This window comes from Phoca vitulina, unplaced genomic scaffold (assembly GCF_004348235.1).
Source record: "Phoca vitulina isolate PV1807 unplaced genomic scaffold, GSC_HSeal_1.0 scaffold76, whole genome shotgun sequence".
Taxonomy (NCBI): domain Eukaryota; kingdom Metazoa; phylum Chordata; class Mammalia; order Carnivora; family Phocidae; genus Phoca; species Phoca vitulina.
The window spans coordinates 3702092-3726938 of record NW_022589779.1 but is presented as its reverse complement, the minus strand read 5'-3'; the positions used below and the strand labels follow the sequence as shown (position 1 = coordinate 3726938).

Sequence of the window (24847 nt, the reverse complement as noted above, 5' to 3'; positions counted from 1 at the left end):
AGTGATGAGAAGAGCCTAACATCTTGCAAACACCTCCTTTCTGGAAAACTTCCGATGATTATTTTAGAGATTTGCGAACTGAAAGGATGAGTACCTAGCCCTCTAAAAAATCATTTTAAAGATGAAAACTGCTGTTCCAAGAGTTTGATTTTCTCCAAATCAGAAAGTCAGCTAGTTATGGAAGTACAGAGTGCCATCATCTGCCCCCTAGAAAAGCATTTGACCTTTCAGTGTGCTGTGTAACTTGACTACAAGAACCAGGGACTGAGAAAATTTATAGTGCCCACACCTAGGCGTCTTAAAGAAATAATTTAAAATAACTCATGTTTTCATTTTATCTTTCAAAGAGTTGAATTTTGTCTAAGTAGCACAGTTATTCATTTTTATTCTGCTGCCAAAATAAGTTCTAACATTTTAATGTCTTACATTTTAATGTTCCTTTTACTTTCTTATATTCTAATGCCTCTTTTACTTTTTCAAAACATCTTCAAATCATTTTCTTCTGTCACTGTTGCTGTCCAGTAAGGTATCTATTCTTATTTCTGTTTTGTTTTGTTTTTTTCTCCCCCACTGAGGACACGGAAAACAAGGGAGGTACAATACAATCTTACCAAGTTCACGAACCAGTCCACACAGACATTAACAATGTAATTACGGGGGTGCCTGGGTGGCTCAGTCATTAAGCTTCTGTGTCTTGATTTCGGCTCAGATCATGATCTTGGGTTGTGAAATGGAGCCTGAGTCAAACCCCATATCGAGCCCCATGGGAAGCCCCACCTCAAGCCCCTCGGTGAGCTCTACACTCAGCAGGGAGTCTGCTGGAGATTCTCTGCCTCTCCCTCTGTCTCTCAAATAATAAGTACATCTTTAAAAAAAAAACAATTAATTATGAATGCCAGTGATTTTGCAGAAAGAAAAGAGAGAGGAAATTTACCAAGTATGAGTGATTTGTGCTAAATTATTGGGAGAAGCTTTATGTGTTATTTCATTGAATTATTGGTGGAAGAGCATTATCTCGAATTTTTTAAATGATATACTGAGTCTCTTACAGGGTAAATTCAGCTGAGGCCTTAAAACCATCTAGAGGCAAACCTGGGATTCAAACTCAGGATTGTCAGTCCTAAACAAATGCTTGATCCTATAGATTAGTGGTTCTCAAAGTGTAGTCTGAGGACTCTGCGGGCCCAAAGACCATTTCAGGAAGTCTATGAGAGCAAAACTATTTTCCTAATATCTTCTTAAATCTCATTATCTAACAGTTTCACAAGGGAGTTTTCCAGAGGTTATAAGATATATTATAACACAACAAATTGACTAAAGAAGCAGACATGAGAGTCCAGCTATCTTGTATGAAATCAGATGTTTCAAAAGATCTGCAAATGTGTAAGACAGTGACCCTCTTCCTACAATTTTGTTTTGGAATATAGTTTTTAAAAATGTTAATTACATTAACATGTTATAGATTTATTGTTCATTGTTGTTTTAATAAATTAGTAACATTTCACATTTCTTATTTTTAATTTCTAATAGGTTATATATCTGTATATGGAACTTACATCGCGAAAGTTATCTTAGAATTCTTGATAATTTTTAAGAGCATAAAGGAGTTCTAAACCACAACATTTTAGAACCACCATGCTAAATGATGCTTCTTCATGGAGTAAAATTGGAAGTTACAATATACAGCAAAACAGCCCAGGACCTATCTTTCTAAAATAAGAAAATCTACGTGTACATCAACCTTAGTACTAGAAATGACTTTTAGATAAACCTTGCTGCCATGTCATTTTTAAATGTAACTCATCCTAGAAAGAAATCCCTAATTAGTTCTTTTCTTGGAGGTCACGAGTTATGAATTATCACTCTAACCAGGAATTTAAATCCAACTTTTGACTTAGTTTCAGCAAGGGCCTCAAAGGCCAAGAGGGAAATGAGGGGTGATAAAACCTGCACATTCCAAAGTCAGAGGCTAGAATCTACATAGAACTTTTAAAGGCAATTTTTAAAGTTGGTTTGACAACCTCTCTTCTACCTAGATGACATAAAAGGGTAGAAGTAAGAGAAGCCAGTTTGTTGGAAACTGAAGAATTTCTTTAAACAAACTTCTCAGTATGCTTGGAGTCTTTAGAGAGGAGAGATGAAGAAAGCATCCCTCTCCCACGAAAACTGGAGAACGGCACATTAGGGATCCTCGTCTACAACATAAGGAGTCTGTGGGGCCCCACAGCTGATGACTAACCTGAGCAGGAAAAGCCAAAAAGCAGGATTTTATGACTGGCTCAGCCCTCAAATGGAGGAGCTTGAACAAGAGCCTTCATGGGAGCAGTCTGGACCCACACAGGTAGACAGAGCCAAGTATGGTGAGCGCTTCCTCCGGGACCAAATATTAATGAAACTGCCTTGAGTAGTTATTGTTAGTAACTTCTAAAACTTTTATGATTATATATTTTATTATTCATAATAGTTTATTATCACCTAATTATATTATTTCAGTCCTACAGAAAAGTTACAATAGTGTGAAAAACTCCCATACACTCTGCCAAGATTCTGCAATAGTTTATATTAAGTTGTGCCATTTGCTTTATCATTCCCTTTCTCTTTCTTTATCAATCTCTCTCTCCATACACATGCATACACAGAGTTGTTTTTTTTTAAACCATTTGCATGTAAGTTGAAGACATCAGGCCTCTTTACCCTTAAATACTTATGTGTATTTCCTAAGAATAAGCACATTTTCTTATATGTCCACAGTACTGTTATCAATATCAGCAAATTTCTCATTGATACCATAATATTACCTAATCTATAGCTACAATTGTCTCAAATGCTCCCAAGAACACTGCCTAGAAGGGCATCCTGACCCCACATAAGGGAAGAACTGATGATTTCCCAAAGATGGAGAGAGGAAGTATGAAGGACAAACAGATGAATATTCACAGGTCTCTAACCCAGGCTTGAGTGACTAGCAAGGATTCTAGGAAATTGGGGTTGGCGATAGAAAGGACTCATTCACTGAAGAACAATTCAAGGGCTTATTTTCTGGGAAAGAGATTTCAAAGAGGCACCTAGCCAACAAATAGCAAGGCAAATGCAAGGATGGATGGGAGAGCGCTAACCCCAGATCCCAGGCTCCTGCTTGTGCCTTCTGCCTAAACATCAGCATCAACTGCGGAACCCAGGGCTGTGCCATTTCAGCAAGTAGAGATCATTCATACTCAGCAGCCAGGATAAGATGCTGTATCATCATCCAAAGCCAGAATTTTGCTCTACCTGTACCATGTCTACCGTTCTAGAGCTGCAGAGGCATTTATTCCTTAAATAATCAAATAGTAACTGCATGTCTACATTGTAAAGTCCTGGACAAGGAACAAATGTCTGAACATTATCTTCAATATTCATTCACTCATTTATTCATGTACTCACTTAACAAATATTTACTGAGAAGTATAATATGCCATACTTTCTAGGTGCTAAGAAAACATTATTCAACTAAAATGGGCAAAATCCCTGTTCTCCTGCAAGTTACTTTCTAGGCTGCAGTCTATTTTTCTTGTTGGACTTGAACTATTATCTTTGCAAGGGGATGCCGCAGTGATGTTTTGTTATGTTGCATGCTATAGTTTTTATGCTATGGTGATTTAGGAAAGGATTTGGATCGGAGAATGAAGCAAACAGAGAATTTAGTCCAGCTTTGTTCCCCTGTGATGATGTATTGTCTTCTTGAAATCCTGCTTGTTAGCTACATATTTTATTTAGTAATAGCTCCAAGATAGTAGGTACTTAATCCTGCATTTATTCTGACCTTTTGACAGTCAATTGCAAGGCAGAGCACACTTATTTAAAATATGCTTATAAAATAATTCCTTAGGCATACAGAATTCATATTCAAAAGCTAAAGCCCACATGTGTGTATACTAATTAATTTTTGTGAACACCAAGTATGAGTGTTGATTTTCTATCCAAAGCTCTATGTATGTTTTTACCATTTAGGCAGTTCCGATTTGTCTGGAAGTATTTTGACATGATACATGTATTAAACACTCAGGTCTGAATTCAGAAGAATGTTCCTTTGGAGGACAAAAAAAAAAAAAAAAAGATCTGAGCCATCATTACTTTTACTTCAGTGGGAATCATGAGTCTCATCAGCATGATTCCATTTTCTCTAAGTTGACTTTAAAAATTCTTAAACTCAAAGTCAAAATATAATGATATTTGTTAAACTTTATAAAAGCACTGAGAAACCTGGAAATGATGCTTAAATTGTATTGAACCTTAGAGTTTCTAAAAGCCATTTTCAAAATCATTAGAAACTAAGTTTAATAGCTTGCTTTGGGAACGTCATTTGGAATTCACAAATCTAGAGAGAAAAATCAGAGTTATACTTTGTGTCAGACTTCTGGTTATTATTTTATAGAATAAAATTGTAATTTGATTTCTTAATCATAAATATATATACACACATATGCACACACATTCACATATAACACACACGTATCATATATAAGTGCATTAATTATATAGGTATGCATATATGTATTACATACATGCGTATGCTGGGTTTTATTCTTCAGTGTATACATATGGGTGTGTTTGTGTGTGTGTGTGTGTGTGTGTGTGATAGCTTTTAAGTGGTAAAAAGTGATAAAAAGGGGCACCTGGGTGGCTCAGATGGTTGGGCATCTGCCTTTGGCTCGGGTCAGGATCCCAGGGTCCTGGGATTGAGCACCATGTCGGGCTCCAAGCTCCACGGGGAGTCTGCTTCTCCCTCTCTCCCTGCCTCTCCCTCTGCTTGTGCTCTCTCTGTCTTTCTCTCAAATGAATAAATAAAATCTTTTTTTAAAAAGTGAGAAAAAAACTGTCTGAACATAGAGCTTTTTTTTTAAATACTACATATTACCTGTATAAGTAACTTTTTGAGAAGGTTGGTAATACAGATGCACACATACATTGTTGAAAATTTTATTTTGATTTTGCTAAAGAGAAGTGACTTCTGCCTATATATGAGGGCACAGCTGCTTCAAAATGAATCTTCCTCCTCAGTATGATTATGAAATACCTAAGTAGATATTTGAAAAGGCCCTTGAAATTTAAATGCATTTGGCATAATATAGTAAAGAATTATATCTTAAAGCTTGATTTGTTTATTTTATGCATCATTTATTTTAGTGTCTCATAATTTTTAAGGAAATATTACTTTTAACGTGTTTAGAATCATTTTCTCTTCTAACAGATTGACTACAGCAGCTTATGCTTCTGTTTGAACACTTTCAAGAAAGAAGGAAGTTATTAACCCACTGAGAATAGGAATTAGATCTGTTCCATAAACATATTCCAAGTACACAGAGTTATTAGTGTTTCCTGATCAATGGAACTAGTGTCCTGGTTATAGAAATGAGGAACTGAAGACTCAAAGAAGTAACTGCATTTTGTCAATGTTTAATGTATTTATCTATTGATCACTGGAAAAAAAATTGCCCATTCTCATCCAGGTAGTGGGCTTTTTATCTGATAAGAAAATGCCATTCTTCAATTTAAAAAAAAAAAACAAAAACAAAAACCAAGCCATATAGAATAAAACACTTGGAATCACTTGATTTTCCTGTTTGTTTTTAGCTGTTAGAATGTATTTAAAACTCTGAAAATCCACACAGCATTCGATAGTGATGTATTCCTTTTATACCTTTTAATAAACCCTTTAAAATTACTTACATGGCAATCTAATCTTAATGTTTGGAAACTGCTTTACTGCATTAAAGCAACTTATGTCCTTACTATTCTGCTATATCTTGAACATAAGCTGCTTGCCCCTACCTGAGGGCATTGTGCTCTCCTCCTGCAAGGTTCTTACCTGGATCCTTACACAGCTGTTTTTCTCACTTTACTCTGGTCTCTGATCAAATCTCTTTCCAGAGCTGACTTTCCTGACCACCCTACCTAAAATAGCATCTTCTGTCGAGCTTCCTGCTAATTCTTTTAAGCCTTACCTGCCTATATTTTTCCTTACAGCCATTGTTATGACCTGGAGTTAAATTGATTCACTTTCTCACCGATTACATGAGAACAGGGAATTTGTGTGCTATAATACTCACCTCTCTGAACATGTTGTGCCTATTTTATCAGAGGTGCTCAAAAAAATAAAAAAGGTGTGTGTGTGTGTATCAAACCTCTCTTGAATGAATGTAGAAGGAAAGTTGAAAACCAAAAGATCTGGGCAAGTAACAACCACATACACTTGAAGCCAATTTATGATTAAATAATATCACACCCAAAATGTCTGAAAAAATGGATTCCCTTTTGCTCAGAAGTAGTGAACACACTATGCTGTAGATGTTTTTAACTTGGAACAATAGAAATGAGTTATTTTAAAACACTGAAATAAGCTTTATTAAGATAAATTCTATTGCAACAGTTAACTTAAAGGTATACCATCACACCAATTATTTTGAATTTGATTTAAATAAATAGAGACACATTTAATCATGAATTTGCATCAACCATTGGCCAAGTGTTAATGGTCAGTTGCCTGTCTGTGGATAGATAGATCTCCTAATAAAATCCCCGGCATTTGAGGCTGTCCATTTCTTTCTGTAGGCATAGTATGAACTGATAAAGATTTCATTAGGATAAAGGAGCAAAAGAAGCATACTGAATATCACCAAATCTATAAGATGAGAATGTTATTTGCTTGTTCAAGGAATATTGTAGAAATACATGGTTACTTTTATCATCTCAAGTTATCTCCATAAAAACATGTGTTAGAAAACTTCAGGAAAATAATGCAGTTTGACAAGCCACTTCAAACTTCCTTCCTGTGGAGTTGTGTTCTACTTTTCAGAACTTACCAGCTATCTCTTTACTACAATAGAAAAATACACTTTTAAACATTATCTTCTCATATTCTTCTACTGAAATTTTAAGTGTAAATGTGGTAATGTGATGCATGTTCCTGGCCAACCTAATGCTTTAGAGTTTCCTAATGCAAAAACATGAAGATAAACTAGCATGGATAGAGCTAATTGCTATTCGTTTTTTTCCCCAGAGAGAAAATTAGAGCATACTTGTTCATTTCAGAGATTGTAAACACCATGAGAGTAAAATCCATGTGTATACTGTGACCTTTTGTATCCACAGCATGTTAGAACCACGTCTGTCACATGGTAACCATTCAGATTTTAAAAAAAAAAATGAGTATCAATGACCTGCCCCCCAAAAAGAAGTATAAACCACTGTTCACCATTTAGTTAGAACTGATAAATGATTAGTAATACAGTCTTATTTTTGGTCTAAAATGTGCCCTGTTTTTTTTTTTTTAATCTTTTTTTTTTTAAAGATTTTATTTGTCGGCGGTGGGGGAGAACACAAGCAGGAGGAGTGGGAGAGGGAGAAGCAGGCTTCCCATGGAGCAGGGAGCCCGATGCGGGGCTCGATCTCAGGACCCTGGGATCATGACCTGAGCTGAAGGCAGACACCTAATGACTAAGCCACCCAGGCGCCCCTAAAATGTGCCTGTTTTGGCACATTTAGTTTCTACTAATGCAGATATCAGTTATGCTTTCCAACTTTCCAATATTTCGCCCTGTGTGTTATGGGTAGTGTAGATTGTTTTTGTTTTATAGCCTTTGTTAATGCATTTGCAGATTGCATTGAAAGAGTCTGAGGAAATTACTCCATACATCAGAATCAACAGTGCAATTTCTTTTTAATCTACATACTTTGCTAGTACACTACACTGTATAAGCCAGAAAAGGAAAAAAAATAATAGGTGACTAACATTGGTTTGGGAAGGTTGTAGGGCTAGACCAAATATATTTTTGAATGCTTCTCAAAACTGAGCAACAGAAAAGGTAAATAAAATAGAAGATGAAACCAAACACAAACTCTCCCCTCTTCCAGCTCTCCAGATTCAGAAACATTTGCAACTTCTGAGTTGGTGATTAATTTAGCATCACTTTTGAAATTAGTGAAGTTAAAATATTTTCTATGCTTGTAATGCTATTCTCTAGCTAACAAACCTTGAAGGAAATTTTCTTTATATAGATATCTTAAGTGTGAACACAGGACGTTACATGGTAATTGCAAGTTGGTTAATTGATTATAGGCTGTAACAAATGTTCCTTTAAGAAGTTGTATGGGGCACCTGGGTGGCTCAGTCGTTAAGCGTCTGCCTTCAGCTCGGGTCATGATCCCAGGGTCCTGGGATCGAGCCCCCCGTCGGGCTCCCTGCTCTGTGGGAAGCCTGCTTCTCCCTCTCACTCTCCCCCTGCTTGTGTTCCCTCTCTCGCTGTGTCTCTGTCAAATAAATAAATAAAATCTTTAAAAAAAATTAAAAAAAAAAAAAGAAGTTGTATGATAACATTTCGCAAGTAAAATTTTATAGCCAACTAGCCAACTAGGTTATCAAGATAGGGCTCTTCTTTGTTACTCAACCATGTGTACAGCAGTGACCTTAACTAAATGTTACGCTATTTCTAACCACAGCACAGTATAAATTCTAATACACTTAAATGCCATGGTGTTTAATTTTTCCATCAGACTCGCTTCACTGTCTATGCTTCATTTTCTTTTTCCTTCTTGGGTACGGATTGTCAATGCCATATAGAACAAACTATGGGAAATTTTATGACTTCAAATCAGGCAATGTCTTTATCCTCAATGTGTCATGAATTTCAGTGTTAAGAACACTTTCATGAAAGAAACAAAATTGTTATGCTTTATATACTTCATAACACACTTTCTAAAGTTTACCTTACTATATTTTGCTATATTTTATTCAAATATTTTTGTAGTACAAATTTAAATAAAATATGACTAATCAAAAGAATACAACCAAATTGCTTTGTTATATTGATCTTCTGAGAAACTCAATTGATCTCTTGAGAAAACTGCATTTGCTCCTTGTCACCTTCTGCAATCTCATTCTAAGATTGTCTGCAGTGTGGCCCAATCTACTTTTCTCACCTCATTTCTCTCTCCTTCCATGGTTGGCTTATTCTCCTGCCATACTAACTTACTGCCAAGAACCCAAACATGCCCAGTGCTTCTTCCCCTCCATAAATTTGTTCCTCCATGACTGGTACCTCCAACTGAGACACTTCTTCATATCAAAACTCATGCAAAGAATGATCATCCTACAAATACCTATGCTATTAGGGCTTTTGCTACTCCATGGGCTTTAGTTTGTATACATGGAGGACTCATCATAGTCTTCCTTGTTTATGAGTTAAGAGTGGATTCAATTGTCCCTTCTCCATCATATCTTCTGGATTAAAAATTATCGAGAGCAAATATTCCTTGAGATTTCTTTTTTTTTTTTAATGTGGAACTATGTTTGACAAGTAGTTTTCCCAAAGTATTCCATCAGTAAAATATACTGAATATATATTAGGAAGGAATTGCATCAATTGCTTTGGTGGGGCCTTCACAGAATTAAAAAAAAAAAAAAAAAAAAAACAAGAATAGTTGTTTAAACAGTTTTATGTTTAAATTAAGTGAAGTGATGTGACACTGTCAGCTCTGCTTTGTCTTAGAAGTACAAGTACCTATATTTTCTTTAAATAATGACTAGATTTAGAGGACGCAGGTTGAATTTCCCTGGGTATATATTGTCTCCAGTAGGGTTACCTCAGTTCTTATCTCTAATGCACACTTACCTCCATGACTACCATCTATCCATCTATTTATCTATCCATCTACCTATCAAATATATGCAATATATGTATTCAATCTGAAAGTCTAGATGGTATGTGCATGTATGTGTATATATTTTGTATGTATATGTACATATATATACAAACATCAGAAAGAATAAAACATGCACAGTTAAGTACAGAATAAACACCTAAAATTTCAGGATTTATTTACCTAAAATCTACTGGAATCAGTTTCCTCAATAAAATTGGGATTAATTGAAATAATCATCAAAATAGCATCATTTGTGACGAAATTAACTAATGCCACAATTATTTCATTCCTCCCACATTAAAAGTGTATTTTAAGAAGTCAATAAGAACAGTTTTCTTAGTTAAAATAGTATGTAATTTTTTATTATGTACCTCTTGCAAATACTTCTGATCAATTTTAAATAATGTAAAATGTAAGATTTTAGTAGATTATGCCTGATGTGTTGATTGGGTCTTCCATGTTAATTTATTTTCATGGCATTTGCCTCTTTTTAATAAAGGAACATGAAAACTATGATACAGAAACAAACTCCTAGGATCATGAGTAATTTGTTATAACTTAACAGAAAATTCAGGAGAATTTTTTTTTTTTAAAGATTTTATTTATTTATTTGAGAGAGAGAGTGAGAGAGAGAGAGAGCACAAGAGGGGGAGCGGGAGAGGGAGAAGCAGACTCCCCGCTGAGCAGGTAGCTCGATGCGGAACTCGATCCCAGGACTCCAGGATCATGACCTGAGCCGAAGGCAGTCGCTTAACCAACTGAGCCACCCAGGCGCCCCGAGAATTTTTTTATTTTTGGCTTGAATATCCCTAATTCACCAAGTCAATCAGATCTTACTCCCTGTTAAGATGACAATCTTTGTTAGACCCATTTCATGTAACTTCCATACTAAACACATCACACAATTAACTCTGCCTTTTTTTCATAGACCCTAAAAGAAAAGCAAATGGGTGCCTAATGGGAAAGAGGCTAAAGTTTGAGGGATAGCAGTTATCTACCTGGGAGAGAGAAAAAGTAATGGCATAGAATAAGACATAATATTCTGCAGTCAGGCATTTCTGACAGGGGAAAGGTCTAGAGTATATGCCCCTACATGGCAAAGTGTCTCCTTACTCCTTTTCCTTTCTACTGAGGATCACAAAATTTAATTATGTAAGCTTCATGTAAGGCCTTATGAAAATAGATCTAAATAAATAAATGTCATAGGAGATAATTAAAAACATTTTCATGTTTTTATATCACAAAATAGCTATATAATAGCTAAACACTCTGTAGATATCAAGTAACTTTTTCACCTGCATAGAAAAACCAAGAGCAGAGCTGGCATTAAATCTACCTACAAGTAACTGTAGCTCCACGATTCAACTACACCACCAAATTGGCAAAGTAGTAGTGAGAGGATGCTGTGCAGAGAAAGGAGACTGATTTGGGTTCTCCAAGAGTTCAGTTCAACAAACATTTATTTAGAATCCCATATATGCCAGGAAATGTACTAAGTACTCTGAACTGAAGACTGGAGAATTTCCATTGATGTGGAGTTTACAACAAAACAAACTTCAACATGATAGAGTTTGAGTTATGAATTGGGATTTTACAGACAGGGACCTTTCTTCTACTTCTTTCTATTCCACACAACTCCTAGAATAGTACTATAGAAATTCAACATTTGTTGAGATTTGCCTGATTATAGAGATGAAACTGTGGCTTTACTTGGGTCCACCTCCAGTGTATTGACAATAAGACTGTTTTTGGCATTCAACTAGTAAAAGGTATGTGCTTCCCACTGACCTCTACCAACCAAGTTTTCTGTTCTTAATATAATAATTAGCATTCAAATGATTTCACTATATTGATATTTTAGTTCATGATTGTTAGTAAAATTAGAAATCCACATGTGGTAGATGATATCACAATAGACTATATTAAAGTCTGTTAAGGTGAATTATTATATGATTATTTCCTGATTCTCCCTATATCAAGGATATGAAAATGATTATAATAAAATCAGTTTCTTTTCAAAAATGACAGGATCTTAAACTATAACTAAAGAGGAAATTACAATGCTAGGGGCTTCCATGGCAAATACCACAATGACAGCACTGAGAAATACAGTAAAATTTACCTGCTATTGTATGTAATTCCAAATGAATTTGGAATTTCAAATTGAAGGTGGGTTTCTTCAGTTGAGTTTCCTATCAGAGGGTCCAAAATTGACAATTTTAATCCATGCCTGGAGTCCTCCAAGGAAATTTGCCTAAGGAATTAGTTCTAAGAAATTAATCTTGATCATATTCTTTTTGTCAGAAAACTAGTTGCTGTTCACATTAGACAAATGAAGGATCAAAGAGTAAAAGCTAAGAAAACAATTCACCCATGTTTTGCCTCACTTGTTCTGCTGTTATTCTATTCATTGTAACATTTCATGGATGACATAAGAATCTTTTCAAACCCAGGTAAAATAGTATCAATTTTTAAATGAAATTTTATTGAACTGACACCTAAATATCTAATGCTAATTGCTTTCTCGAATGAAAAATGTAGTAGGACTTAACTATACATTCCCCCTGTAATTTGATGGCTAGTCTCCACTTATTTCTCACATATATTTATTTTTTAAACATCTTTTGAATTCTCTGAATAAATCATTAATTTATGATTTTTATAAGATTGTATTTTTGGTCATTTTAGGAAATAATACTTTTATCAGAATTAAATGGTTGGTTCTTACTTATGGAAACATCTTTCTTAGGATCCATCCCCTTTGGTCTTTTCTATTTATCAATTTGGTTTTATTCACTGATGGGGGAATCTAGAGTCTAATATTCTGAAACAGTCACTTCATATTCTCTTTCAGAATTGAAATACCATTCTATTCTTTGAACTCCTTACCATGTACAGCTCCTACCCATCTAAGAACTAACTTCTAAAATGTTTTACCCAAAGTTTATTGTTGTTGTAGTTTTAATTTCTAGAGCTTTTGAAATTCAAGTGCTGTTCATTTTTTTTAAAGATTTTATTTATTTATTAGAGAGAGAGATCACACAAGCAGGGCAGAGGGAGAAGCAGGCTCCCCTACGAGCAGGGAGCCCGATGTGGGACTCGATCCCAGGACCCGGGAATCATGACCTGAGCCAAAGGCAGACACTTAACTGACTGAGCCACCCAGGTGCCCCACAAGTGCTGTTCAAGTAAAGACTTGAGAGTACAGCTATTTGCGTTATCATTGACTTTTGGGTTTTCAAGTCATCACATATCATCTTTTAGCCATCCCCATGGTTTTTAGCTCTTAACTTAGACATTCACTCAAATTTTGTAGGCTCTAATTAAGAGAAGATGTATCTCTAGGCTTCCATGACCTCACAGTTTTATTTGCTGCCTAGTATAATTTTATGTGAATTGTGTAGATATTTAGAGTTAAAAATTATAAGACAAATGTTTTCTGCCTCTTATAAACATATCCTGGAGGTAATCTTATAATATTAAATCCTCATATGTAGATGATACTGTTAGGTTGATTTGGGATTCTTTTGTTTAATGTAGGAATAATGATATTCAGGCAAAAGTTCCAGAAGTACTGATTAATTTTAAAAAGGTTACATGTTGAACATTATTTGAAAAAGCTTCTATTTTTAAGGCTTCTCGTTCCTCCAAGGTTATAGATATATTCAATTACTTTTTTTTGTAAAGATTTTTTTTTTTAAGATTTTGTTTATGAGAGAGAGAGAGAGAGAGAGATAGCGAGAGAAAGCATGAGTGGGGGGGGGGGGGGGGGGGGGAGAAGACTCCCCCGGGGGGGGGGGGGCCCCCCCCGGGGAGAGAAGGGGGGGGGGGGGGGGGGGGGTAGAGGGAGAAGCAGACTCCCTGATGAGCAGGAAGCCTCACCCAGCAAGCATGAGGGCAGGGGAGGGGCAGAGGGAGAGGGAGAAGCAGACCCCCTGCTGAGCAGGGAGCCGGAAGTGGGGCTCAATCCCAGGACCCCGGAATCATGACCTGAGCCCAAGGCAGATATTTAACTGACTGAGCCACCTAGGTACCCCTCAATTACTTTTTGAAACCAAAGACACCTCAGTAAATTGGCTAATCTAATCACTTCCTTATGGTAGGTATTGTGTTATCCCATTTTACAGATGAAGCAATTAAGATTACTTATTTGAATTGCTTCAGGGGATACACATTTAATAAGTGTTCGTGAAATAGCTCGAAAATAGATTTTCTACCTTGTCAAAATCCATTCCAACACTACAGAGACTTTGTTGCTAGGAGAAAACAGGATTTAGGTATAGACAGGGCTAAATCTAGCCAGACCCTGGCTCCACCACTTACTAACTCCAAAAAAGTTTTAACAACTTCATCACCACATCCTTGTAAATCTAAATGTGATAAATATATGTAATCTGCTAAATGCAGCTTATTAAATAGCAGTTATAATTATTTTTTTAAATCATGCTGCTTCTCCAGAAATAGGCATAAAACCTCCCACAAAGACTCTCTGAAGAGGGCGGTTTTCATGGGAATGTCAAGGTCCAGGATATCTATGAACCAATGTGTACTGTTTTTATTTGTACACTCTACATTTACCAACTAGAAAGAGATAAAGATGATGTCTTGAGAACAAGTTTAACATAAGAAATTGCTTATTTTCTTTTTTATCTCCATGATTGTTCCCTACATGGATATTAAATAGAGAAGACCGGGTACCACTCCTTAGTTGTGGTTTTGTCATGGCTGGCCTTGAACTTCCAGCTTGGTACCTTCCCATGGTGCTGAGCTAAACTCAGAACACTGCACAGCAGCTGAGTTCTCAGCACAGAACTGAAGGCACTCAGCTGAGGCTCTCAGCATAGAACTATAATAATTTCACACCCTATCCCAACATCCCACTTATTTGTTCCATCGCACTTTGCTGGGTTTGAATTTGCATCAAACCAAGGTTTAAATAAATCAAATTTTCTCCTTTAGCCTTAAATATGTATATAGAATTGCTGCTACACTCTCCCCACCCAACCTCAAAGACTGGGAAATGTGAGTCAACTTATTTTAATTTCTTGTCACTTCACCAACGCCCTCTGTCCCAGTAAGAAATATGCAGTTTTTATAGCTACCTTGGAGCCCTTTGTAAAGATATTTAGTTGGCTTCTGCTTTTTGTAAGACCAGCAATTATGTATCTACTTTATCTAAATATTCACAGTCTCCAATTGTTGGAGTCCTAGAATTTGTATAGAAATCAAAACTCTCTGAAAATTGTCTGGTTCTTTTATGTTCTCTCTCTTGGACCTTCCACCTCCCTCTTTTCTACCCCATCCTTCCCACAGAGACACTAGTTTTGCCATCACTGACATGCCAGCTTTCTTATAGGGGTACTGCAATCAGTGGTCTTAATTTGAAACACAATTATAAGAAATATTCTGCTCTGGTCTGACAAAGTGAGAAAGTGGTACCTGCTCACCTCTTCTGTGGATCAGACTCAAATGACAAGCTTATTTCAGGTCATAGCTTCCCATGTCCTTAAGGCTATTCAACTAGACCTTTCTATTTAAAGAACGGTGTGCCTTTCATCCCCATGATAGGTCTTTAACACTTCTTCCCCAAAATGCCCAGGGAAATAGGCTGATGAGAAGAAAACAAGGTTGGGGCTTCACAGAAGTCCCAGGATCACCAACCATGCTTGATGTCCAAGAAGTCATTTTTGGTAGCTGCCAATCAGCATTCCAGTTCATATTCTGACCTCAAAGTGTATCATGCTCATCTCCATCCACTGACAAGTGTTTACTGAGCACCTAACTCATTTTAGGAAGCACCTTATTTTAGGGAAACCCAAATGCAAAGCCCATGGCCACCTCCAGATGTCAATTCAAAATCAGCATAGATGGAACTGAGGAAAATAATGAGATCACATAGAAGTGAAAGCTAAATTATGTCTTATAGAATGTGATGCTCAACAAGCTTGTAGAAAGGAAAATGCATGAGGAAACCAGTGTTAATTATTGAAGGCTTCATGGAGGTATAAGCAATTGCGCCTGGTGGATCTTGAATTAAATAGCTCTTCATGGAATTAAATATAGATCCTAAGAGTTACTTCAGCTTTCTTTTCTCTACGATGGGCAGTCCTAATTCTATGACCTTGTGATAAATATCACGTATATAAACTTCTGCCATTTATAGCTTCTTTTGAACGCTCTCCACTTCTGTTTACTTGAGGACTCTCAAGGTGGAAGCAAGGAGTGTGTACAATCACTTGGATAATAAAAAGAACAGGCAAAGATCTCTGCATCTGCTTGCCCGTATCAATAGTACACACAAATGTCACTTCTAACATCAAAACCATAAATCACCTGCAGTCTCTCTTCTATATTAAAGTCGCTTTCAATGGGATTTATTTTCCATTACTTGAATCAATGCATTGCTCTTTCATTCCTCTTCTCTATTTCTCCCCATTTCTCTTCATTTAAAACTCATATAAGGCTATTCTCTTCTACGAAAATGTTCACAGTTGCCCATTTTAATAAACAGAACCATATACAGAAATATTTAGATCTGGAAGGCACCTTGGAGAATCACCTTTTCCCACTGTCTCATTTCACAGCTGATAGAATTAGATTAAGTGATTTGTCTAAAGTCACACATTAGAGGCAGAAGCAGACTAGGAATATAATACACTAAATTTTGCTTTTGTCAATATATAATTATTCATTCAGCAAACATTTATTCATGTGGCAGGCAGTATTCTAGGGGTTGGAAGCCAATAGGGGCCCCCAAAGGCATAATTCTGCTCCCCTACACTCCCGATTCTACGGGATTCATTCTCCCTTAGGTGTGCTGTGAGTTTCTGCTATTCCTTTTATTTTAATAGTTTTATTTCTTCATGCTTTGATGGTGTCCTTATCTTTACTCATTCCCAATTAACTTCCCCAAGCTTCTCATTTAATTAATTCCCATCCTCCTTTTCAAGATATGAACTGTCTCTCCTGACTTAGAACCATTCTGCCTCATTATCGGCCCCCCATTCTCAAATAATTATTTTGAATATAATGAAAATGTTAAACATGGTTGAACCCAATATGTCATTATTGTAACTGACTGCCAACAAATGTTTTCACATGTTTCGACTTGTGTAATAAAGTATCACAACAGAAAAATGAGTAGACCCTTTATCCCTGTCCACCTTTTCCAATCTGTGTTGGTAAACATTTGCTTCTATCATAATGAGGACAGGCTTGTAAAATTAAACCTCCTAAATGGATGTCAATGGTTAGACACAAAAAAGAAAAAATAGAAACATTCCTTTGTCCTCAATATGGGGCAAAATATTTTGTCCTTCTACCTTTCAAGAAAAGTCCATATTCTGTGTTATTGACTTCCTACCATTCCTACCAGCAGCACCATAGGTACCAATAGTGACTGCATTTATTTATAGAACATTTGTTTACTCTATTAATTGATGCATTACCTTTCTTTTATTGCCTAATACTCTCCATTTTCCAGATAAATGTCACTATCTTTTACAGTTACACGTAGAATGAAATGATCTTGTGCTTAATGAACAAAATAGCCACAGTTCAGTGAAATATTTTGTAAAGATACTGAAAAATGGCACTTTATTTTTATTTTTTAAGAGTAGTTTTATATGGGGCGCCTGGGTGGCTCAGTTGGTTAAGCGACTGCCTTCGGCTCAGGTCATGATCCTGGAGTCCCGGGATCGAGTCCCGCATCGGGCTCCCTGCTTGGCGGGGGGTCTGCTTCTCCCTCTGACCCTCCCCCCTCTCATGTGTTCTCTCTCTCTCTCTCATTCTCTGTGTCTCAAATAAATAAATAAAATCTTTAAAAAAAAAAAAAAAAAAAAAAAAAAAAAAAAAGAGTAGTTTTATAAGCTCTTTATTGATAATGAACTCTTTCATGAAAACTCTCAAAAAAAGTTGCAAGGATAGAAGTTCTCATATGTCCTTTACCTAGGTAAACCAGCTGTTAAGATTTTGTTCTGTGTCATTTTCTCTGTCTATATTATTATATATATTATATATATTATATATATTATATATATCTATACTATTATATATGTGTATATATATACACAGTTCATATATTTTTCCTAACCATTTAGGATTAGTTGGAGACCTGGTGTGCCTTATCCCAAGTATTTTAGTGTATATTTCAGTATAATTCCTAAGAACAGGACATTTTTTTACACAGAATAGTTATCAAACACAGACAATATACCACTGATGTAAAACCATTGTCTAATTCATAGCCCATTGTCAAATTGCATCTACTGTCACAATATTGTTCTTTATAGCTAATCGTTTTTGTCGATTTGTCCAGGATCTAATCTAGAATCATGTGATACATTTAAGTGTCATGCAATGCTTTATTTTAGTGTTTAAAATCTTACACTCAGTCACTAATGCCCTGGATAGTGTTTCTTTTTAAAGTAATCTCTGCTTGCTGACTGCTCTTCCAAGAATAATAATTTAAGCCAAAAGATGTCTAACAAAATCCCTTAGGATTAATGATATCTGTGTTGAGGAAATGACACATCAACTTTTTAACTATGTTCTAACCACAGGTTTTGGCATTTCAGTAGGAAGAAGCCCAAGAAAAAGAACTCTGAGTTTATCCATAATTTGCAGTTTTGAGATTTAAGACATGGGATAAGAATTTTGATGCCATCCCAGTCGACCTGGGGCAAAGGAATAATGTTTACAAACGGCCATGTTGTAAGGGTTCACAGTGCATACTTTAAATCCAACCCTAAATAAATATTTAGGTTAGTGATATGTTAGTAAAAGTTCCATTAAAACCAATATTTTCATCGAAATGAAATATTTGAGATATTTTAAACAAAGTTTGGATATTAACATTAGCTATTTGTCATCCTTGAAACAGTCCTTCTGCAAAAAATACAGCTGTGCGTTTTAAAATATTCATCATTAAAATGAATACAAAAGTGCCCTCCTCCCACAAAACAAGTCAAGGATTTGCAATATTTATGCCTAAAGCATACAGTGTTTTGCTTAATTCTGTAAATAGAATTATGATTAGGGCCACAAGGTACAGCAGTTTAATTTCTAGCTGTCGTCAAGCAAAAGTAATCCCTAAGTCTCAGTTATTTTCTTTATTCTCCATGTCAGGCCTGCTTCTAAAACTGCATTAAAAAACATGAAAGTGTCATCAGATTTATTGAGTATGAATGCTCATACTGTTTTGTGAAAAATACATAAATCTACCTTAAAAGATTCACATTTCTTGAAGTATCATATAAACACATGAAAGTACCAAGTCTCAATACCAGGAAACTGTCTGAATCAGACCTACTGATACCAATTACGTTATTGAAAAGCCAGATAGTTGGCGGAAAGTGCAAAATCATCCTGTGCTATTTTCACTTTTTTCTTCTAAAATAGAGATGTTTATACATGCAAGAGAGAGAAATTAGCTACCAGAAAAATAGGATGCACATCCATATTCAGTGCATAGATTGAAAGTAAAATAGCTGTTTGTCCCTTACAGTAGAACAGGCTTGCCCATTCATCCTTGTGATAGATGTGCGTGCAAAACCAAAATGAAATCAAATCCCTGCAGATGACTCGTAAGTCACAAAAATTGTTTAATCCTTTCACTGTATCCCTTTGGGAAGCCAACCCTTGTAAGTCTTAATGTACAATACATACAATGTCAAATATTCTCTGAGTTTTTTAGTAGAAAACCTTCATTTATTCCAGCAGGCGCCCTCACCCCCATTGTTTCTTGTAAAGAGCTCTATGTCACTCTGATTCCTTAGTATGTGCACTCGTAGAATTTGGTTGTAGTTTTTGTTTTAATAAAAAAAGTGTCAGTACACGGAAACTATATATAGAAATCTTATCTAAAATTAATTGTAGCTCAAAGTCGTATTTTAAGAGTCAGCCAGGCAAATCTAAATGCATTTTTACAATGCTCTTTCTAATGGCTTTTTACTAGAAAACAGTTGAGTTTCAAGCAGAAATAAAATGAAAGCAGACCTCGGAGGCTTAACCATTGAACAGATGCAGTAAATGCAGTTTTGGAAATATAGCTGTCACTTCAGATCTTTCACGCTGATTACCTATATGAGCCAACTGCCAGAGCTGGTAGCATTATAATATTTGTGTAGTTCTGCTGAACCTAGACACTGTAAGAACTCTTAAAAACAGAGTAACATGCCTATTATGAACCCGTTTCTAAATATTTCATTCTTTCTTGGTTTTCATTCTACCTAAATTTTTTGAAGACTAAAACTGATGAGAACTTATATAAAAAGGTACTTGTCTCTAGTACTGTGAAATTTTCATTTGTGAGTTGCTAACTTGTCAAATCAAATCAGAAATTCTTGACATCTTTATTACATTAAAGCAATTCCTGATATTGACTCGGGAAGGATTTCATTTTCTTACTCCCTAAACTAGAAGTTGTACTTCTTTTTTTTTAATGCAGTGATATAAGATTATTTTTCTCTTTACCCCTGATGGGGGATATATATATATATACTTGACCCTTGAACAACATGGGTTTGAACTGCAAAGTCCACTTAAATCTGTGGATACACACACACACACACACACACACACTACTGTACTGTCGATGTATTCTCTTAACATTTTCTTTTCTCTAGCTTACTTTATTCTAAGAATGCAGGATATAATATACAAAATATATGTTAATCGACTGTTTACGTTATCAGGAAGGTTTCTTGTCAACAGTAGGCTGTTAGTAGTCAAGTTTGGTGGGAGTCAGAAGTTATACAAGGATTTCTGATTGAAAGGGGGGTCGGTGCCCTTCACCCCCACATTATTCAAGGGTGAACTATAATCATATCAATACTAAATATAGCACCAGGCAATTAATTGATTAATAATTATATGATTCTTTTTTAATAATGTAATATTCTCTAACAATGTCTACCTAGATTAGTATTATTTCATTTTTCAAGAAGGAAGCATAATTAACTTTTCACAAAAATCAGTGCATAAACTACTCACAGAATCTTCATCTCTAGCCCTTCAAACCAACTTTAAAATCCCTGTTTATCTATCATATACTATATATGCTAAACCTACATGACATTTTATTGTATTTCTAAGTAGAAATATTACATAATAAAATTAATCAGTTATAATTATGACATTCTGAAATGATACTGAACTATGCAGTCAACTAACAGTACCTATGTTGTTTTCCTTTTAGAGAAAAAGAATCTGAAAGAACAAAATACCCCAGAATTCCTAACAGAACAGTAAGTACTTTCATGATACAATAATATTACTAGGGCTCCTATAAAATGAGAGGGTCTTACAAATTTCTTTTACAGAAACATTTGCCTTTCTATTTTCTAAGATAAGAGATTAATACAGTAAGCAAATGGAGCCTTCTAAAACTTAATCCCAATTTACTGGAGTAAACTGAAAATCATTTATCCTATAATCCTCTTAAATAAGAGGCCAAGGTAATCCTTGTGATACATCTATGTGGCAGAAATGTTTATGTTGATTCCACCATATCTTTTGACTAGCATCATATCATTTTAAATTCTAAAGAAGAAAAAAATAAGTAAAATTTAATCAAAGTGTCTCATGTTCTCTGTGTGTGCTAGAAAATTTATTCATTTTGAACAAAATTTGAAACAGAATCAAGATGCTTATTTTGTTTATAGTCATTAAATTAGAATTATCAAGAAAAATGGCCAACATCTGTAGGATTTAAATCTATAGTTTAATCTCATTAGTACATTTCTTTCTAATCTTCTCACAACTTAACTACGACATGTATATCTTTACATAGCAATTAATTGATAGTAATAATTGTTTTCCTAAATATGTTTTTGTGAAACAAAGTTAAAATTTTTGATGCCATTCCTTATGGTAGAATTGGTAATATTAAAATGATTTCCTAGGTGCAAACAATTATAAATTTTAGATACGTGAATATCAAAAATAATAAAGATGGAAAAGTCCATGTTGATGAACCATGTTATATCACTATAATGCCATGATTGTCTTGAAATGAGTCTGCAAATTCACTTCCATGTTGAATTTTTGAATGACAGAATCATACATATTTGTTTTACATTCTTTATACAAGAACCAGATAATATCTACCATAGCCCTTCACAATTTCTTATTCATCTTATAATTTCACTGTGAACAGCCATCAGTGGCTGTTTTTCTGATCTATCCTTAAGTGATTTTGTCTATTATTCAGGTGTGACTTATATAAGTTGCTTGATTTGAAATGTACTTTTCACAATTATATTAAAACAGGATTTAGCATGGCATCCTTTGGAGAGAATTGATTCAAGTAATGAGGTCTTCTGCTCAATTGGAATAATCTTAGAGAAAATAACATACATATTTCCAAGGAAGAAATCATGCATTTTCTTGGTGTGTTTTGTGCTTTGTAGTAGCTTTTCCTTTTAGCCTTTGTCTTTTATTTAACAAGGACATGCTAAATGACTCATAAATAACTGTAAGGAAAAATGACTGACTCAAGCCCAAATTTAAAAAGTGTAGTTTATGCCTTAATGATTTCATAAAATATTTACAAAAAGAAATACTCTGAATTAAAATGATATTGTCAAAACATTACAAGTGTCTTAATATAGGTCCTATCTTCCAAAGAGTTCATGAATTAGGTGTGTCAGTACATAACATGAAGTATGACATAAAGTGAAGACACTGGATAATGCAGTGACTATTTTTCCTTGTCTTTAAAGAATATGTGTCTGTGTTGCAAGCTCATGAATAATAAGTTTGTACGATTTGTATTTAAATCAAGCCTTATTAATTAAAAAATTTTTAGCATAGGGAAGCCATGCACACCTATAATTTTGCCTCGAAGCCCATAGCTTAAGGACGATTTGGTAATAGATTAGAATATTACTAATGATCTTTAAAGCACATTGCACTTATATTTCACAAAAGTTTTTGTGCTTAAGAAAGATAAGAAAAATAAGGAAAGGACCATTGAAAATTGTATTTTAAAATTGTAATTTTCTCCTGGATGACTGAACACTCAGTGGTACTTTTAGGGTACTCTAAGGGTCAGTTCTCTATAGAATGAATACACAATAATAATAATAATAAAGAGGATGCATTAAAAAAAATTCAGATGCCCAGGCATGCTTCTCAGAAACTATTCACATTATCTTAGATCTGCTAAACCTCTTTAAATACTACTGGGAGTTGATGTTTTTACTCAAAGCATGATTATTATTAACAATCTCTCTTTCCTGGCATACCAAATAGAACAAGAAGTTTTCAGAAGTGTCCTAAGAGAAAGCAGATTTTAACTAGGAAAGTGTTTTGTGATTCATTAGTAAATAAAGATGATTTGCAAATGCCCCTCACAACTTTCAATTAGTCAAACCATTCTCTTTTCAAAGTAATGAGTTCTTATAATCAAAAAGTATAAGGGTGTGTGTGTGTGTGTGTGTGTGTGTGTGTGTGTAATGGTAGCATGGAGTTAAGAAAAAAATGTATCTATCTAGGGTAATATGTTCATTTTACAGACATTACCTCCTCTAATATCCTCATTTATAAAGGGCCAGATAAGTCAACTCATTTATCGAAGCTCTCCTATCTAGTGACAGAATCAAGAAAAATTCGGGCTTAATTAACAACCCACTATCTTTTTTTTTCTGCCATATTAACTGAAAGTACTTCTGTAAAAACTGAGTGTCTCAGATTGGTTCAAGAAGCTTGTTCTCAAAACTTAATTTTTTTTTCAGTCAAAACACTAATCCAGTTATGTACTGTCTCTTATCTGCCTAAAACTATATTTTGATACAACTCATTAGAATGATGTTTATGGTGGAAAGAATTATGTACACAGAGAGAATCTAAGTTTGAGTCTTGGCCTCACCCAACTCCCCTTCTCATAGTGAGGAGTCCTGGAGCATACGGGGAGATCACACAGCTAAAAAACTACCATATAATGATAATAATAATAATAATAATATATAACATTAATACATACATACAATCTGCCATCAACAATAGTTAAGCAATTACCTCTTTGATTCTCTGTTTTCTTATCTGGCTAATGGAAAAAAAAAATGTCAAGTCTACTTCCCAAGACTTTCTGAGATCAAATTAGATAATGAGTATAATGATGTTTAATTACAAATTTTGGCTATTATATGATTACGGAAAACCTTTTATTACTGTAAAAAGAACTTCCTTTTCTATGAAAATTTGCCTTTGCTGTTTTGGGAATCCAATATATTATTTTACAACAGTGTGTTGATGATGAAACCAAAATTGTTGATTGCTGTCTGTTATAGACAATAATGGTCCTCCAGAAAAAAAATGTTCCTTTTCCTTGAATTTATAATTTACCCTTCATCCTGATTAGCTTTTTCACCCATAGGCCTAAGATGAGTTCTTATATAAAAGAAGGAGAGTTAGGAAAGGAAGGGGTACATTTTTGGGGTTCTTTGTCTATGTCAGATGCTCTACTAATCATATTTCATTTAATTATCAAAAGAACACTTCCAAAGTTATCACAGTTTGGTAGATAAGTGAAAATGAGAAATGAAAGCTTTATAAAGTTAGACTAATTAGTAAGCAGCAGAATTACCATTTGACCTCAGGTCTGATTATCCCTTTCCAGGTTATCACTTTTAACTAAACACATCACAACTGGTGAAGGCAAGGCATAGTGCATTTTCCTATACGAATGATGGTCTGGTGAGAAGAGATAAAAGTAAAGAATAGATCTTTTTAAAGTGTCATTGGTCTATGTAAAATATTTGATGTACATTGGTCTATGTAAAATATTTGATGTACTTTTCTTTATCACTTATCAATAAACATTAAATTGAATCATGCAGATTTTTGCTTCAGATGCTAAAATTAAACCACAGTAGGAGAATTTAATTATTTAAGACAACTATCTTTAGATAAAAAAGTGAAACAAAGTTGAAATGGATAATAGGCATAAGTATAAAAGGTCACCTACAGGAACAGAATTATATTTATTTTGTTTATAAAAGTTATTACCACAAAATGGATGCTCACAATTTGTGCTTCCTAGATATTTTATGCTTACTACATTGTCTGGACTTATTTCCTTTAAGTCTTCGGTACTATATTGGAAATTCTTTTATTTATTCTTTATTCTTTATTTAATAGTTGCTATTGAGTACCTACTATATAC

General features: G+C 34.8%; 1 protein-coding gene across 2 annotated transcripts in view; it reads left to right on the top strand.

The window, feature by feature from the left end:
- Positions 1 to 24847, top strand: part of SYT1 (synaptotagmin 1) — a 520416-nt gene that overhangs the window by 159290 nt on the left and 336279 nt on the right. For both annotated transcript variants that reach the window (XM_032393709.1, XM_032393708.1), the window contains exon 3: positions 20879 to 20927. The gene's annotated coding sequence lies outside the window, so the exon portion shown is untranslated. The remainder of the gene's footprint in view (positions 1 to 20878; positions 20928 to 24847) is intronic.